The 17,883-nt window shown below is 58.0% G+C and overlaps 1 protein-coding gene across 3 annotated transcripts in view; it reads left to right on the top strand.

The window, feature by feature from the left end:
• Window positions 1-1,312: 1,312 nt before the first annotated feature.
• MAF1 (MAF1 homolog, negative regulator of RNA polymerase III) overlaps window positions 1,313-17,883 on the top strand; it is an 89,172-nt gene continuing 72,601 nt past the window's right edge. The window contains exons 1-2 of one of the 3 annotated variants that reach the window (XM_069732097.1): window positions 1,313-1,565; window positions 13,226-13,395. The gene's annotated coding sequence lies outside the window, so the exon portion shown is untranslated. Of the gene's footprint in view, window positions 1,566-13,225; window positions 13,416-17,883 lie in introns of all 3 variants that reach the window. The other 2 variants (XM_069732100.1, XM_069732098.1) reach the window with 2 other exon arrangements.

Below are 17,883 nucleotides of genomic sequence, written 5' to 3'. Positions count from 1 at the left end.
GGTGTCACATGATCGGGGAAGTGTGGACCGGAAGGAGCGGGTGTCACATGATCGGGGAAGTGTGGACCGGATGGAGCGGGTGTCACATGATCGGGGAGGTGTGGACCGGATGGAGCGGGTGTCACATGATCGGGGAGGTGTGGACCGGATGGAGCCGGTGTCACATGATCGTGGAGGTGTGGACCGGATGGAGCCGGTGTCACATGATCGGGGAGGTGTGGACCGGAAGGAGCGGGTGTCACATGATCGGGGAAGTGTGGACCGGATGGAGCGGGTGTCACATGATCGAGGAGGTGTGGACCGGATGGAGCGGGTGTCACATGATCGAGGAGGTGTGGACCGGATGGAGCGGGTGTCACATGATCGGGGAAGTGTGGACCGGATGGAGCGGGTGTCACATGATTGGGGAGGTGTGGACCGGATGGAGCCGGTGTCACATGATCGGGGAGGTGTGGACCGGATGGAGCGGGTGTCACATGATCGGGGAGGTGTGGACCGGAAGGAGCGGGTGTCACATGATCGGGGAGGTGTGGACCGGATGGAGCGGGTGTCACATGATCGGGGAGGTGTGGACCGGATGGAGCCGGTGTCACATGATCGGGGAAGTGTGGACCGGATGGAGCGGGTGTCACATGATCGGGGAAGTGTGGACCGGATGGAGCCGGTGTCACATGATCGGGGAAGTGTGGACCGGATGGAGCCAGTGTCACATGATCGGGGAAGTGTGGACCGGATGGAGCGGGTGTCACATGATCGGGGAAGTGTGGACCGGATGGAGCCGGTGTCACATGATCGGGGAGGTGTGGACCGGATGGAGCCAGTGTCACATGATCGGGGAGGTGTGGACCGGATGGAGCCGGTGTCACATGATCGGGGAGGTGTGGACCGGATGGAGCGGGTGTCACATGATCGGGGAGGTGTGGACCGGATGGAGCCGGTGTCACATGATCGGGGAAGTGTGGACCGGATGGAGCGGGTGTCACATGATCGGGGAGGTGTGGACCGGATGGAGCCAGTGTCACATGATCGGGGAGGTGTGGACCGGATGGAGCGGGTGTCACATGATCGGGGAGGTGTGGACCGGATGGAGCGGGTGTCACATGATCGGGGAGGTGTGGACCGGATGGAGCGGGTGTCACATGATCGGGGAGGTGTGGACCGGATGGAGCGGGTGTCACATGATCGGGGAGGTGTGGACCAGATGGAGCGGGTGTCACATGATCGGGGAGGTGTGGACCGGATGGAGCGGATGTCACATGATCGGGGAGGTGTGGACCGGATGGAGCGGGAGTCACATGATCGGGGAGGTGTGGACCGGATGGAGCGGGTGTCACATGATCGGGGAGGTGTGGACCGGATGGAGCGGGTGTTGTCACCGTTCTTGTATTTCTCTTTCGGTAATTTCAGGATTTCCCGCGCTCACAACTGTCAGTAACCAATCAGTGAGCGATGCGAGCTGACGTCATGACGCACCGTGCGTGCCCTCCAGGTCTGTTGTGTTTATAACGGGAGTGACGGAAGTGACGTCACAGGTCGCTGTTATCCGGAATCCAGGAAGGACGGAGGTAAGAAATGTCCGGAGCGGAGATAACGGAGCCGGGAGCGGCCGGGGGGCGGGAGCAGCAGCACAGAGGATTACAGCACTGACCTCAGTGTGACGGTGACATGGGGGAGGAGCGGCCCCTCAGCAGCACAGAGGATTACAGCACTGACCTCAGTGTGACGGTGACATGGAGGAGGAGCGGCCCCTCAGCAGCACAGAGGATTACAGCACTGACCTCAGTGTGACGGTGACATGGGGGAGGAGCGGCCCCTCAGCAGCACAGAGGATTACAGCACTGACCTCAGTGTGACGGTGACATGGAGGAGGAGCGGCCCCTCAGCAGCACAGAGGATTACAGCACTGACCTCAGTGTGACGGTGACATGGGGGAGGAGCGGCTCCTCAGCAGCACAGAGGATTACAGCACTGACCTCAGTGTGACGGTGACATGGGGGAGGAGCGGCTCCTCAGCAGCACAGAGGATTACAGCACTGACCTCAGTGTGACGGTGACATGGGGGAGGAGCGGCTCCTCAGCAGCACAGAGGATTACAGCACTGACCTCAGTGTGACGGTGACATGGGGGAGGAGCGGCTCCTCAGCAGCACAGAGGATTACAGCACTGACCTCAGTGTGACGGTGACATGGGGGAGGAACGGCCCCTCAGCAGCACAGAGGATTACAGCACTGACCTCAGTGTGACGGTGACATGGGGGAGGAGCGGCTCCTCAGCAGCACAGAGGATTACAGCACTGACCTCAGTGTGACGGTGACATGGGGGAGGAGCGGCTCCTCAGCAGCACAGAGGATTACAGCACTGACCTCAGTGTGACGGTGACATGGGGGAGGAGCGGCTCCTCAGCAGCACAGAGGATTACAGCACTGACCTCAGTGTGACGGTGACATGGGGGAGGAACGGCCCCTCAGCAGCACAGAGGATTACAGCACTGACCTCAGTGTGACGGTGACATGGGGGAGGAGCGGCTCCTCAGCAGCACAGAGGATTACAGCACTGACCTCAGTGTGACGGTGACATGGAGGAGGAGCGGCTCCTCAGCAGCACAGAGGATTACAGCACAGACCTCAGTGTGACGGTGACATGGAGGAGGAGCGGCCCCTCAGCAGCACAGAGGATTACAGCACAGACCTCAGTGTGACGGTGACATGGAGGAGGAGCGGCTCCTCAGCAGCACAGAGGATTACAGCACTGACCTCAGTGTGACGGTGACATGGAGGAGGAGCGGCTCCTCAGCAGCACAGAGGATTACAGCACAGACCTCAGTGTGACGGTGACATGGGGGAGGAGCGGCTCCTCAGCAGCACAGAGGATTACAGCACTGACCTCAGTGTGACGGTGACATGGGGGAGGAGCGGCTCCTCAGCAGCACAGAGGATTACAGCACTGACCTCAGTGTGACGGTGACATGGGGGAGGAGCGGCCCCTCAGCAGCACAGAGGATTACAGCACTGACCTCAGTGTGACGGTGACATGGAGGAGGAGCGGCTCCTCAGCAGCACAGAGGATTACAGCACTGACCTCAGTGTGACGGTGACATGGAGGAGGAGCGGCCCCTCAGCAGCACAGAGGATTACAGCACTGACCTCAGTGTGACGGTGACATGGGGGAGGAGCGGCCCCTCAGCAGCACAGAGGATTACAGCACTGACCTCAGTGTGACGGTGACATGGGGGAGGAGCGGCCCCTCAGCAGCACAGAGGATTACAGCACTGACCTCAGTGTGACGGTGACATGGAGGAGGAGCGGCCCCTCAGCAGCACAGAGGATTACAGCACTGACCTCAGTGTGACGGTGACATGGAGGAGGAGCGGCTCCTCAGCAGCACAGAGGATTACAGCACTGACCTCAGTGTGACGGTGACATGGGGGAGGAGCGGCTCCTCAGCAGCACAGAGGATTACAGCACTGACCTCAGTGTGACGGTGACATGGGGGAGGAGCGGCTCCTCAGCAGCACAGAGGATTACAGCACTGACCTCAGTGTGACGGTGACATGGAGGAGGAGCGGCTCCTCAGCAGCACAGAGGATTACAGCACTGACCTCAGTGTGACTGTGACATGGGGGAGGAGCGGCCCCTCAGCAGCACAGAGGATTACAGCACTGACCTCAGTGTGACGGTGACATGGAGGAGGAGCGGCCCCTCAGCAGCACAGAGGATTACAGCACTGACCTCAGTGTGACGGTGACATGGGGGAGGAGCGGCCCCTCAGCAGCACAGAGGATTACAGCACTGACCTCAGTGTGACGGTGACATGGGGGAGGAGCGGCTCCTCAGCAGCACAGAGGATTACAGCACTGACCTCAGTGTGACGGTGACATGGGGGAGGAGCGGCCCCTCAGCAGCACAGAGGATTACAGCACTGACCTCAGTGTGACTGTGACATGGGGGAGGAGCGGCCCCTCAGCAGCACAGAGGATTACAGCACTGACCTCAGTGTGACGGTGACATGGGGGAGGAGCGGCTCCTCAGCAGCACAGAGGATTACAGCACTGACCTCAGTGTGACGGTGACATGGGGGAGGAGCGGCTCCTCAGCAGCACAGAGGATTACAGCAGTGACCTCAGTGTGACGGTGACATGGAGGAGGAGCGGCCCCTCAGCAGCACAGAGGATTACAGCACTGACCTCAGTGTGACGGTGACATGGAGGAGGAGCGGCTCCTCAGCAGCACAGAGGATTACAGCACTGACCTCAGTGTGACTGTGACATGGGGGAGGAGCGGCCCCTCAGCAGCACAGAGGATTACAGCACTGACCTCAGTGTGACTGTGACATGGGGGAGGAGCGGCTCCTCAGCAGCACAGAGGATTACAGCACTGACCTCAGTGTGACGGTGACATGGGGGAGGAGCGGCCCCTCAGCAGCACAGAGGATTACAGCACTGACCTCAGTGTGACTGTGACATGGGGGAGGAGCGGCCCCTCAGCAGCACAGAGGATTACAGCACTGACCTCAGTGTGACTGTGACATGGGGGAGGAGCGGCCCCTCAGCAGCACAGAGGATTACAGCACTGACCTCAGTGTGACTGTGACATGGGGGAGGAGCGGCTCCTCAGCAGCACAGAGGATTACAGCACTGACCTCAGTGTGACGGTGACATGGGGGAGGAGCGGCCCCTCAGCAGCACAGAGGATTACAGCACTGACCTCAGTGTGACGGTGACATGGAGGAGGAGCGGCCCCTCAGCAGCACAGAGGATTACAGCACTGACCTCAGTGTGACGGTGACATGGAGGAGGAGCGGCTCCTCAGCAGCACAGAGGATTACAGCACTGATCTCAGTGTGACGGTGACATGGGGGAGGAGCGGCCCCTCAGCAGCACAGAGGATTACAGCACTGACCTCAGTGTGACGGTGACATGGAGGAGGAGCGGCTCCTCAGCAGCACAGAGGATTACAGCACTGACCTCAGTGTGACGGTGACATGGGGGAGGAGCGGCCCCTCAGCAGCACAGAGGATTACAGCACTGACCTCAGTGTGACGGTGACATGGGGGAGGAGCGGCCCCTCAGCAGCACAGAGGATTACAGCACTGACCTCAGTGTGACGGTGACATGGGGGAGGAGCGGCTCCTCAGCAGCACAGAGGATTACAGCACTGACCTCAGTGTGACGGTGACATGGGGGAGGAGCGGCTCCTCAGCAGCACAGAGGATTACAGCACTGACCTCAGTGTGACGGTGACATGGAGGAGGAGCGGCCCCTCAGCAGCACAGAGGATTACAGCACTGACCTCAGTGTGACGGTGACATGGGGGAGGAGCGGCTCCTCAGCAGCACAGAGGATTACAGCAGTGACCTCAGTGTGACGGTGACATGGGGGAGGAGCGGCCCCTCAGCAGCACAGAGGATTACAGCACTGTCCTCAGTGTGACGGTGACATGGGGGAGGAGCGGCCCCTCAGCAGCACAGAGGATTACAGCACTGACCTCAGTGTGACGGTGACATGGGGGAGGAGCGGCTCCTCAGCAGCACAGAGGATTACAGCACTGACCTCAGTGTGACGGTGACATGGGGGAGGAGCGGCTCCTCAGCAGCACAGAGGATTACAGCACTGTCCTCAGTGTGACGGTGACATGGGGGAGGAGCGGCTCCTCAGCAGCACAGAGGATTACAGCACTGACCTCAGTGTGACGGTGACATGGGGGAGGAGCGGCCCCTCAGCAGCACAGAGGATTACAGCACTGACCTCAGTGTGACGGTGACATGGAGGAGGAGCGGCCCCTCAGCAGCACAGAGGATTACAGCACTGACCTCAGTGTGACGGTGACATGGGGGAGGAGCGGCCCCTCAGCAGCACAGAGGATTACAGCACTGACCTCAGTGTGACGGTGACATGGGGGAGGAGCGGCCCCTCAGCAGCACAGAGGATTACAGCACTGACCTCAGTGTGACGGTGACATGGGGGAGGAGCGGCTCCTCAGCAGCACAGAGGATTACAGCACTGACCTCAGTGTGACGGTGACATGGGGGAGGAGCGGCTCCTCAGCAGCACAGAGGATTACAGCACTGACCTCAGTGTGACGGTGACATGGGGGAGGAGCGGCCCCTCAGCAGCACAGAGGATTACAGCACTGACCTCAGTGTGACGGTGACATGGGGGAGGAGCGGCTCCTCAGCAGCACAGAGGATTACAGCACTGACCTCAGTGTGACGGTGACATGGGGGAGGAGCGGCTCCTCAGCAGCACAGAGGATTACAGCACTGACCTCAGTGTGACGGTGACATGGGGGAGGAGCGGCTCCTCAGCAGCACAGAGGATTACAGCACTGACCTCAGTGTGACGGTGACATGGAGGAGGAGCGGCCCCTCAGCAGCACAGAGGATTACAGCACTGTCCTCAGTGTGACGGTGACATGGGGGAGGAGCGGCTCCTCAGCAGCACAGAGGATTACAGCACTGTCCTCAGTGTGACGGTGACATGGAGGAGGAGCGGCTCCTCAGCAGCACAGAGGATTACAGCACTGACCTCAGTGTGACGGTGACATGGAGGAGGAGCGGCCCCTCAGCAGCACAGAGGATTATAGCACTGACCTCAGTGTGACGGTGACATGGGGGAGGAGCGGCCCCTCAGCAGCACAGAGGATTACAGCACTGACCTCAGTGTGACTGTGACATGGGGGAGGAGCGGCTCCTCAGCAGCACAGAGGATTACAGCACAGACCTCAGTGTGACGGTGACATGGGGGAGGAGCGGCCCCTCAGCAGCACAGAGGATTACAGCACTGACCTCAGTGTGACTGTGACATGGGGGAGGAGCGGCCCCTCAGCAGCACAGAGGATTACAGCACTGTCCTCAGTGTGACGGTGACATGGGGGAGGAGCGGCTCCTCAGCAGCACAGAGGATTACAGCACTGACCTCAGTGTGACGGTGACATGGGGGAGGAGCGGCCCCTCAGCAGCACAGAGGATTACAGCACTGACCTCAGTGTGACTGTGACATGGGGGAGGAGCGGCTCCTCAGCAGCACAGAGGATTACAGCACTGACCTCAGTGTGACGGTGACATGGAGGAGGAGCGGCCCCTCAGCAGCACAGAGGATTACAGCAGTGACCTCAGTGTGACGGTGACATGGAGGAGGAGCGGCTCCTCAGCAGCACAGAGGATTACAGCACTGACCTCAGTGTGACGGTGACATGGGGGAGGAGCGGCTCCTCAGCAGCACAGAGGATTACAGCACTGACCTCAGTGTGACGGTGACATGGGGGAGGAGCGGCTCCTCAGCAGCACAGAGGATTACAGCACTGACCTCAGTGTGACGGTGACATGGGGGAGGAGCGGCCCCTCAGCAGCACAGAGGATTACAGCACTGACCTCAGTGTGACGGTGACATGGGGGAGGAGCGGCTCCTCAGCAGCACAGAGGATTACAGCACTGACCTCAGTGTGACGGTGACATGGGGGAGGAGCGGCTCCTCAGCAGCACAGAGGATTACAGCACTGACCTCAGTGTGACGGTGACATGGGGGAGGAGCGGCTCCTCAGCAGCACAGAGGATTACAGCACTGACCTCAGTGTGACGGTGACATGGGGGAGGAGCGGCCCCTCAGCAGCACAGAGGATTACAGCACTGACCTCAGTGTGACGGTGACATGGGGGAGGAGCGGCTCCTCAGCAGCACAGAGGATTACAGCACTGACCTCAGTGTGACGGTGACATGGGGGAGGAGCGGCCCCTCAGCAGCACAGAGGATTACAGCACTGACCTCAGTGTGACGGTGACATGGAGGAGGAGCGGCTCCTCAGCAGCACAGAGGATTACAGCACTGACCTCAGTGTGACGGTGACATGGGGGAGGAGCGGCTCCTCAGCAGCACAGAGGATTACAGCACTGACCTCAGTGTGACGGTGACATGGGGGAGGAGCGGCCCCTCAGCAGCACAGAGGATTACAGCACAGACCTCAGTGTGACGGTGACATGGAGGAGGAGCGGCTCCTCAGCAGCACAGAGGATTACAGCACAGACCTCAGTGTGACGGTGACATGGGGGAGGAGCGGCCCCTCAGCAGCACAGAGGATTACAGCACTGACCTCAGTGTGACGGTGACATGGGGGAGGAGCGGCTCCTCAGCAGCACAGAGGATTACAGCACTGACCTCAGTGTGACGGTGACATGGAGGAGGAGCGGCTCCTCAGCAGCACAGAGGATTACAGCACTGACCTCAGTGTGACGGTGACATGGGGGAGGAGCGGCTCCTCAGCAGCACAGAGGATTACAGCACTGTCCTCAGTGTGACGGTGACATGGGGGAGGAGCGGCCCCTCAGCAGCACAGAGGATTACAGCACTGACCTCAGTGTGACGGTGACATGGGGGAGGAGCGGCTCCTCAGCAGCACAGAGGATTACAGCACTGACCTCAGTGTGACGGTGACATGGGGGAGGAGCGGCTCCTCAGCAGCACAGAGGATTACAGCACTGACCTCAGTGTGACGGTGACATGGGGGAGGAGCGGCTCCTCAGCAGCACAGAGGATTACAGCACTGACCTCAGTGTGACTGTGACATGGAGGAGGAGCGGCTCCTCAGCAGCACAGAGGATTACAGCACTGACCTCAGTGTGACGGTGACATGGGGGAGGAGCGGCTCCTCAGCAGCACAGAGGATTACAGCACAGACCTCAGTGTGACGGTGACATGGGGGAGGAGCGGCTCCTCAGCAGCACAGAGGATTACAGCACTGACCTCAGTGTGACGGTGACATGGGGGAGGAGCGGCCCCTCAGCAGCACAGAGGATTACAGCACTGACCTCAGTGTGACGGTGACATGGGGGAGGAGCGGCCCCTCAGCAGCACAGAGGATTACAGCAGTGACCTCAGTGTGACGGTGACATGGAGGAGGAGCGGCTCCTCAGCAGCACAGAGGATTACAGCACTGACCTCAGTGTGACGGTGACATGGGGGAGGAGCGGCCCCTCAGCAGCACAGAGGATTACAGCACTGACCTCAGTGTGACGGTGACATGGGGGAGGAGCGGCTCCTCAGCAGCACAGAGGATTACAGCACTGACCTCAGTGTGACGGTGACATGGGGGAGGAGCGGCCCCTCAGCAGCACAGAGGATTACAGCAGTGACCTCAGTGTGACGGTGACATGGAGGAGGAGCGGCTCCTCAGCAGCACAGAGGATTACAGCACTGACCTCAGTGTGACGGTGACATGGGGGAGGAGCGGCTCCTCAGCAGCACAGAGGATTACAGCACTGACCTCAGTGTGACGGTGACATGGAGGAGGAGCGGCTCCTCAGCAGCACAGAGGATTACAGCACAGACCTCAGTGTGACGGTGACATGGGGGAGGAGCGGCCCCTCAGCAGCACAGAGGATTACAGCACTGACCTCAGTGTGACGGTGACATGGGGGAGGAGCGGCTCCTCAGCAGCACAGAGGATTACAGCACAGACCTCAGTGTGACGGTGACATGGGGGAGGAGCGGCTCCTCAGCAGCACAGAGGATTACAGCACTGACCTCAGTGTGACGGTGACATGGGGGAGGAGCGGCCCCTCAGCAGCACAGAGGATTACAGCACTGACCTCAGTGTGACGGTGACATGGAGGAGGAGCGGCTCCTCAGCAGCACAGAGGATTACAGCACTGACCTCAGTGTGACTGTGACATGGAGGAGGAGCGGCTCCTCAGCAGCACAGAGGATTACAGCAGTGACCTCAGTGTGACGGTGACATGGAGGAGGAGCGGCCCCTCAGCAGCACAGAGGATTACAGCACTGACCTCAGTGTGACATGGAGGAGGAGCGGCTCCTCAGCAGCACAGAGGATTACAGCACTGACCTCAGTGTGACGGTGACATGGAGGAGGAGCGGCTCCTCAGCAGCACAGAGGATTACAGCACTGACCTCAGTGTGACGGTGACATGGGGGAGGAGCGGCTCCTCAGCAGCACAGAGGATTACAGCACTGACCTCAGTGTGACGGTGACATGGAGGAGGAGCGGCTCCTCAGCAGCACAGAGGATTACAGCACTGACCTCAGTGTGACGGTGACATGGGGGAGGAGCGGCCCCTCAGCAGCACAGAGGATTACAGCACTGACCTCAGTGTGACGGTGACATGGGGGAGGAGCGGCCCCTCAGCAGCACAGAGGATTACAGCACTGACCTCAGTGTGACGGTGACATGGAGGAGGAGCGGCCCCTCAGCAGCACAGAGGATTACAGCACTGACCTCAGTGTGACGGTGACATGGGGGAGGAGCGGCCCCTCAGCAGCACAGAGGATTACAGCACTGACCTCAGTGTGACGGTGACATGGGGGAGGAGCGGCTCCTCAGCAGCACAGAGGATTACAGCACTGACCTCAGTGTGACGGTGACATGGGGGAGGAGCGGCTCCTCAGCAGCACAGAGGATTACAGCACTGACCTCAGTGTGACGGTGACATGGGGGAGGAGCGGCCCCTCAGCAGCACAGAGGATTACAGCACTGACCTCAGTGTGACGGTGACATGGAGGAGGAGCGGCTCCTCAGCAGCACAGAGGATTACAGCACTGACCTCAGTGTGACGGTGACATGGGGGAGGAGCGGCCCCTCAGCAGCACAGAGGATTACAGCACTGACCTCAGTGTGACGGTGACATGGGGGAGGAGCGGCCCCTCAGCAGCACAGAGGATTACAGCACTGACCTCAGTGTGACGGTGACATGGGGGAGGAGCGGCTCCTCAGCAGCACAGAGGATTACAGCACTGACCTCAGTGTGACGGTGACATGGGGGAGGAGCGGCCCCTCAGCAGCACAGAGGATTACAGCACTGACCTCAGTGTGACGGTGACATGGGGGAGGAGCGGCTCCTCAGCAGCACAGAGGATTACAGCACTGACCTCAGTGTGACGGTGACATGGAGGAGGAGCGGCCCCTCAGCAGCACAGAGGATTACAGCACTGACCTCAGTGTGACGGTGACATGGGGGAGGAGCGGCCCCTCAGCAGCACAGAGGATTACAGCACTGACCTCAGTGTGACGGTGACATGGGGGAGGAGCGGCTCCTCAGCAGCACAGAGGATTACAGCACTGACCTCAGTGTGACGGTGACATGGGGGAGGAGCGGCCCCTCAGCAGCACAGAGGATTACAGCACTGACCTCAGTGTGACGGTGACATGGGGGAGGAGCGGCTCCTCAGCAGCACAGAGGATTACAGCACTGACCTCAGTGTGACGGTGACATGGGGGAGGAGCGGCTCCTCAGCAGCACAGAGGATTACAGCACTGACCTCAGTGTGACGGTGACATGGGGGAGGAGCGGCCCCTCAGCAGCACAGAGGATTACAGCACTGACCTCAGTGTGACGGTGACATGGGGGAGGAGCGGCTCCTCAGCAGCACAGAGGATTACAGCACTGACCTCAGTGTGACGGTGACATGGGGGAGGAGCGGCCCCTCAGCAGCACAGAGGATTACAGCAGTGACCTCAGTGTGACGGTGACATGGAGGAGGAGCGGCTCCTCAGCAGCACAGAGGATTACAGCACTGACCTCAGTGTGACGGTGACATGGGGGAGGAGCGGCTCCTCAGCAGCACAGAGGATTACAGCACTGACCTCAGTGTGACGGTGACATGGAGGAGGAGCGGCTCCTCAGCAGCACAGAGGATTACAGCACAGACCTCAGTGTGACGGTGACATGGGGGAGGAGCGGCCCCTCAGCAGCACAGAGGATTACAGCACTGACCTCAGTGTGACGGTGACATGGGGGAGGAGCGGCTCCTCAGCAGCACAGAGGATTACAGCACAGACCTCAGTGTGACGGTGACATGGGGGAGGAGCGGCTCCTCAGCAGCACAGAGGATTACAGCACTGACCTCAGTGTGACGGTGACATGGGGGAGGAGCGGCCCCTCAGCAGCACAGAGGATTACAGCACTGACCTCAGTGTGACGGTGACATGGAGGAGGAGCGGCTCCTCAGCAGCACAGAGGATTACAGCACTGACCTCAGTGTGACTGTGACATGGAGGAGGAGCGGCTCCTCAGCAGCACAGAGGATTACAGCAGTGACCTCAGTGTGACGGTGACATGGAGGAGGAGCGGCCCCTCAGCAGCACAGAGGATTACAGCACTGACCTCAGTGTGACATGGAGGAGGAGCGGCTCCTCAGCAGCACAGAGGATTACAGCACTGACCTCAGTGTGACGGTGACATGGAGGAGGAGCGGCTCCTCAGCAGCACAGAGGATTACAGCACTGACCTCAGTGTGACGGTGACATGGGGGAGGAGCGGCTCCTCAGCAGCACAGAGGATTACAGCACTGACCTCAGTGTGACGGTGACATGGAGGAGGAGCGGCCCCTCAGCAGCACAGAGGATTACAGCACTGACCTCAGTGTGACGGTGACATGGAGGAGGAGCGGCTCCTCAGCAGCACAGAGGATTACAGCACTGACCTCAGTGTGACGGTGACATGGAGGAGGAGCGGCTCCTCAGCAGCACAGAGGATTACAGCACTGACCTCAGTGTGACGGTGACATGGGGGAGGAGCGGCTCCTCAGCAGCACAGAGGATTACAGCACTGACCTCAGTGTGACGGTGACATGGGGGAGGAGCGGCCCCTCAGCAGCACAGAGGATTACAGCACTGACCTCAGTGTGACGGTGACATGGAGGAGGAGCGGCTCCTCAGCAGCACAGAGTGTTTCAGCACTGACCTCAGTGTGACGGTGACATGGAGGAGGAGCGGCTCCTCAGCAGCACAGAGGATTACAGCACTGACCTCAGTGTGACGGTGACATGGGGGAGGAGCGGCCCCTCAGCAGCACAGAGGATTACAGCACTGACCTCAGTGTGACGGTGACATGGAGGAGGAGCGGCTCCTCAGCAGCACAGAGGATTACAGCACTGACCTCAGTGTGACGGTGACATGGGGGAGGAGCGGCTCCTCAGCAGCACAGAGGATTACAGCACTGACCTCAGTGTGACGGTGACATGGGGGAGGAGCGGCTCCTCAGCAGCACAGAGGATTACAGCACTGACCTCAGTGTGACGGTGACATGGGGGAGGAGCGGCCCCTCAGCAGCACAGAGGATTACAGCACTGACCTCAGTGTGACGGTGACATGGAGGAGGAGCGGCCCCTCAGCAGCACAGAGGATTACAGCACTGATCTCAGTGTGACGGTGACATGGAGGAGGAGCGGCTCCTCAGCAGCACAGAGTGTTTCAGCCGTTGTCTTCTCTCTGTTTCCGCAGTGTCGCTGGTGTTCGTTCCTCGGTGTCGGTGCAGGATGTCTTCTCCGTGGATCTCCTTTCTTCGTGCTCCGTGTGTCAGTGAATCCTCGTTACACCGCAGACTGATATTGGCCCCGAGATACTGAGCGACGTCTAAGTGCTGCCGAGACCCTCAGATTCCCACCACAGCGGTAAGATCCCGCAGCACAGAGTATGTCAGCACACCGGTCACACTGTGTATTTCCCATTTTTACAAGTTTCAATGCATGAATCTGCCCCAGAGCAAGTCTGTCTGCGGAGCCCCCATGTGGGTGGGAGACGTGCCACTTCTGGGGCACAGATTCTCCTACAAGAGCTTTCTGGGTCCCCCTCCCCCTTACGTCAGTGGTCTCCTCCATATATTATCCCCCCCATACGTCAGTGGTCTCCTCCATGTATTATCCTCCCCCCATACGTCAGTGGTCTCCTCCATATATTATCCTCCCCCCTCCCATACGTCAGTGGTCTCCTCCATATATTATCCTCCCCCCATACATCAGTGGTCTCCTCCATATATTATCCCCCCCATACGTCAGTGGTCTCCTCCATGTATTATCCTCCCCCCATACGTCAGTGGTCTCCTCCATATATTATCCTCCCCCCTCCCATACGTCAGTGGTCTCCTCCATATATTATCCCCCTCCCCCTTACGTCAGTGGTCTCCTCCATATATTATCCTCCCCCCATACGTCAGTGGTCTCCTCCATATATTATCCTCCCCCCCCCATACGTCAGTGGACTCCTCCATATATTATCCCCTCCCCCCATACGTCAGTGGTCTCCTCCATATATTATCCCCTCCATACGTCAGTGGTCTCCTCCATATATTATCCACCCCCCCCCATACGTCAGTGGTCTCCTCCATATATTATCCCCCCCCGTACGTCAGTGGTCTCCTCCATATATTATCCCCCCCATACGTCAGTGGTCTCCTCCATGTATTATCCCCCCCTCCCATACGTCAGTGGTCTCCTCCATATATTATCCTCCCCCCATACGTCAGTGGTCTCCTCCATATATTATCCCCTCCCCCCATACGTCAGTGGTCTCCTCCATATATTATCCCCTCCATACGTCAGTGGTCTCCTCCATATATTATCCTCCCCCCATACGTCAGTGGTCTCCTCCATATATTATTCCCCCCATACGTCAGTGGTCTCCTCCATATATTATCCCCCCCATACGTCAGTGTTCTCCTCCATATATTATCCTCCCCCCATACGTCAGTGGTCTCCTCCATATATTATCCTCCCCCCATACGTCAGTGGTCTCCTCCATATATTATCCTCCCCCCATACGTCAGTGGTCTCCTCCATATATTATCCTCCCCCCATACGTCAGTGGTCTCCTCCATATATTATCCTCCCCCCATACGTCAGTGGTCTCCTCCATATATTATCCTCCCCCCATACGTCAGTGGTCTCCTCCATATATTATTCCCCCCATACGTCAGTGGTCTCCTCCATATATTATCCCCCCCATACGTCAGTGGTCTCCTCCATGTATTATCCCCCCCTCCCATACGTCAGTGGTCTCCTCCATATATTATCCCCTCCCCCCATACGTCAGTGGTCTCCTCCATATATTATCCCCCTACCCCATACGTCAGTGGTCTCCTCCATATATTATCCCCCCCCCATACGTCAGTGGTCTCCTCCATATATTATCCTCCCCCCATACGTCAGTGGTCTCCTCCATATATTATCCTCCCCCCCCCATACGTCAGTGGTCTCCTCCATATATTATCCTCCCCCCCCCATACGTCAGTGGTCTCCTCCATATATTATCCCCCCCCCCCATACGTCAGTGGTCTCCTCCATATATTATCCTCCCCCCATACGTCAGTGGTCTCCTCCATATATTATCCTCCCCCCCCCATACGTCAGTGGTCTCCTCCATATATTATCCTCCCCCCATACGTCAGTGGTCTCCTCCATATATTATCCTCCCCCCCCCATACGTCAGTGGTCTCCTCCATATATTATCCTCCCCCCCCCATACGTCAGTGGTCTCCTCCATATATTATCCTCCCCCCATACGTCAGTGGTCTCCTCCATATATTATCCTCCCCCCCCCATACGTCAGTGGTCTCCTCCATATATTATCCTCCCCCCCCCATACGTCAGTGGTCTCCTCCATATATTATCCTCCCCCCCCCATACCTCAGTGGTCTCCTCCATATATTATCCCCCTACCCCATACGTCAGTGGTCTCCTCCATATATTATCCCCCCCCCCCATACGTCAGTGGTCTCCTCCATATATTATCCCCCCCCCCATACATCAGTGGTCTCCTGCATATATTATCCTCCCCCCCCCCCCCATACCTCAGTGGTCTCCTCCATATATTATCCTCCCCCCATACGTCAGTGGTCTCCTCCATATATTATCCTCCCCCCATACGTCAGTGGTCTCCTCCATATATTATCCCCTCCATACGTCAGTGGTCTCCTCCATATATTATCCTCCCCCCATACGTCAGTGGTCTCCTCCATATATTATCCTCCCCCCATACGTCAGTGGTCTCCTCCATATATTATCCTCCCCCCCCCCATACCTCAGTGGTCTCCTCCATATATTATTCCCCCCATACGTCAGTGGTCTCCTCCATATATTATCCCCTCCCCGCATACGTCAGTGGTCTCCTCCATATATTATCCCCCCCATACATCAGTGGTCTCCTCCATATATTATCCTCCCCCCATACGTCAGTGGTCTCCTCCATACATTATCCCCCCCCCCATACGTCAGTGGTCTCCTCCATATATTATCCTCCCCCCATACGTCAGTGGTCTCCTCCATATATTATCCTCCCCCCATACGTCAGTGGTCTCCTCCATATATTATCCTCCCCCCATACGTCAGTGGTCTCCTCCATATATTATCCCCCTCCCCCTTACGTCAGTGGTCTCCTCCATATATTATCCCCCCCATACGTCAGTGGTCTCCTCCATATATTATCCCCTCCCCCCATACGTCAGTGGTCTCCTCCATATATTATCCCCTCCATACGTCAGTGGTCTCCTCCATATATTATCCTCCCCCCATACGTCAGTGGTCTCCTCCATATATTATCCCCCCCATACGTCAGTGGTCTCCTCCATGTATTATCCCCCCCTCCCATACGTCAGTGGTCTCCTCCATATATTATCCCCCCCCGTACGTCAGTGGTCTCCTCCATATATTATCCCCCCCATACGTCAGTGGTCTCCTCCATGTATTATCCCCCCCTCCCATACGTCAGTGGTCTCCTCCATATATTATCCTCCCCCCATACGTCAGTGGTCTCCTCCATATATTATCCTCCCCCCATACGTCAGTGGTCTCCTCCATATATTATCCTCCCCCCATACGTCAGTGGTCTCCTCCATATATTATCCTCCCCCCATACGTCAGTGGTCTCCTCCATATATTATCCTCCCCCCATACGTCAGTGGTCTCCTCCATATATTATCCCCTCCATACGTCAGTGGTCTCCTCCATATATTATTCCCCCCATACGTCAGTGGTCTCCTCCATATATTATCCCCTCCATACGTCAGTGGTCTCCTCCATATATTATTCCCCCCATACGTCAGTGGTCTCCTCCATATATTATCCCCCCCATACGTCAGTGTTCTCCTCCATATATTATCCTCCCCCCATACGTCAGTGGTCTCCTCCATATATTATCCCCTCCATACGTCAGTGGTCTCCTCCATATATTATCCTCCCCCCATACGTCAGTGGTCTCCTCCATATATTATCCTCCCCCCCCCATACGTCAGTGGTCTCCTCCATATATTATCCCCCCCCCATACGTCAGTGGTCTCCTCCATATATTATCCCCCCCCCCCACACGTCAGTGGTCTCCTCCATACATTATCCTCCCCCCATACGTCAGTGGTCTCCTCCATATATTATCCCCCCCCCCCATACGTCAGTGGTCTCCTCCATATATTATCCCCCCCCATACGTCAGTGGTCTCCTCCATATATTATCCCCCCCAATACGTCAGTGGTCTCCTCCATATATTATCCTCCCCCCCCCCCCATGCGTCAGTGGTCTCCTCCATATATTATCCTCCCCCCATACGTCAGTGGTCTCCTCCATATATTATCCTCCCCCCCCCATACATCAGTGGTCTCCTCCATATATTATCCTCCCCCCCCCATACCTCAGTGGTCTCCTCCATATATTATCCCCTTCCATACGTCAGTGGTCTCCTCCATATATTATCCCCCCACCCCCCCATACGTCAGTGGTCTCCTCCATATATTATCCCCTCCCCCCATACGTCAGTGGTCTCCTCCATATATTATCCTCCCCCCATACGTCAGTGGTCTCCTCCATATATTATCCCCTCCATACGTCAGTGGTCTCCTCCATATATTATCCTCCCCCCATACGTCAGTGGTCTCCTCCATATATTATCCTCCCCCCCCCCCCATACCTCAGTGGTCTCCTCCATATATTATCCCCCCCTCCCATACGTCAGTGGTCTCCTCCATATATTATCCCCTCCCCCCATACGTCAGTGGTCTCCTCCATATATTATCCTCCCCCCATACGTCAGTGGTCTCCTCCATATATTATCCTCCCCCCATACGTCAGTGGTCTCCTCCATATATTATCCTCCCCCCATACGTCAGTGGTCTCCTC

This window comes from Ranitomeya imitator, chromosome 6 (genome assembly GCF_032444005.1).
Source record: "Ranitomeya imitator isolate aRanImi1 chromosome 6, aRanImi1.pri, whole genome shotgun sequence".
Taxonomy (NCBI): Eukaryota; Metazoa; Chordata; class Amphibia; order Anura; family Dendrobatidae; genus Ranitomeya; species Ranitomeya imitator.
The sequence above is the reverse complement of the archived record's forward strand: the minus strand, read 5'-3'. Positions and strand labels throughout refer to the sequence as shown.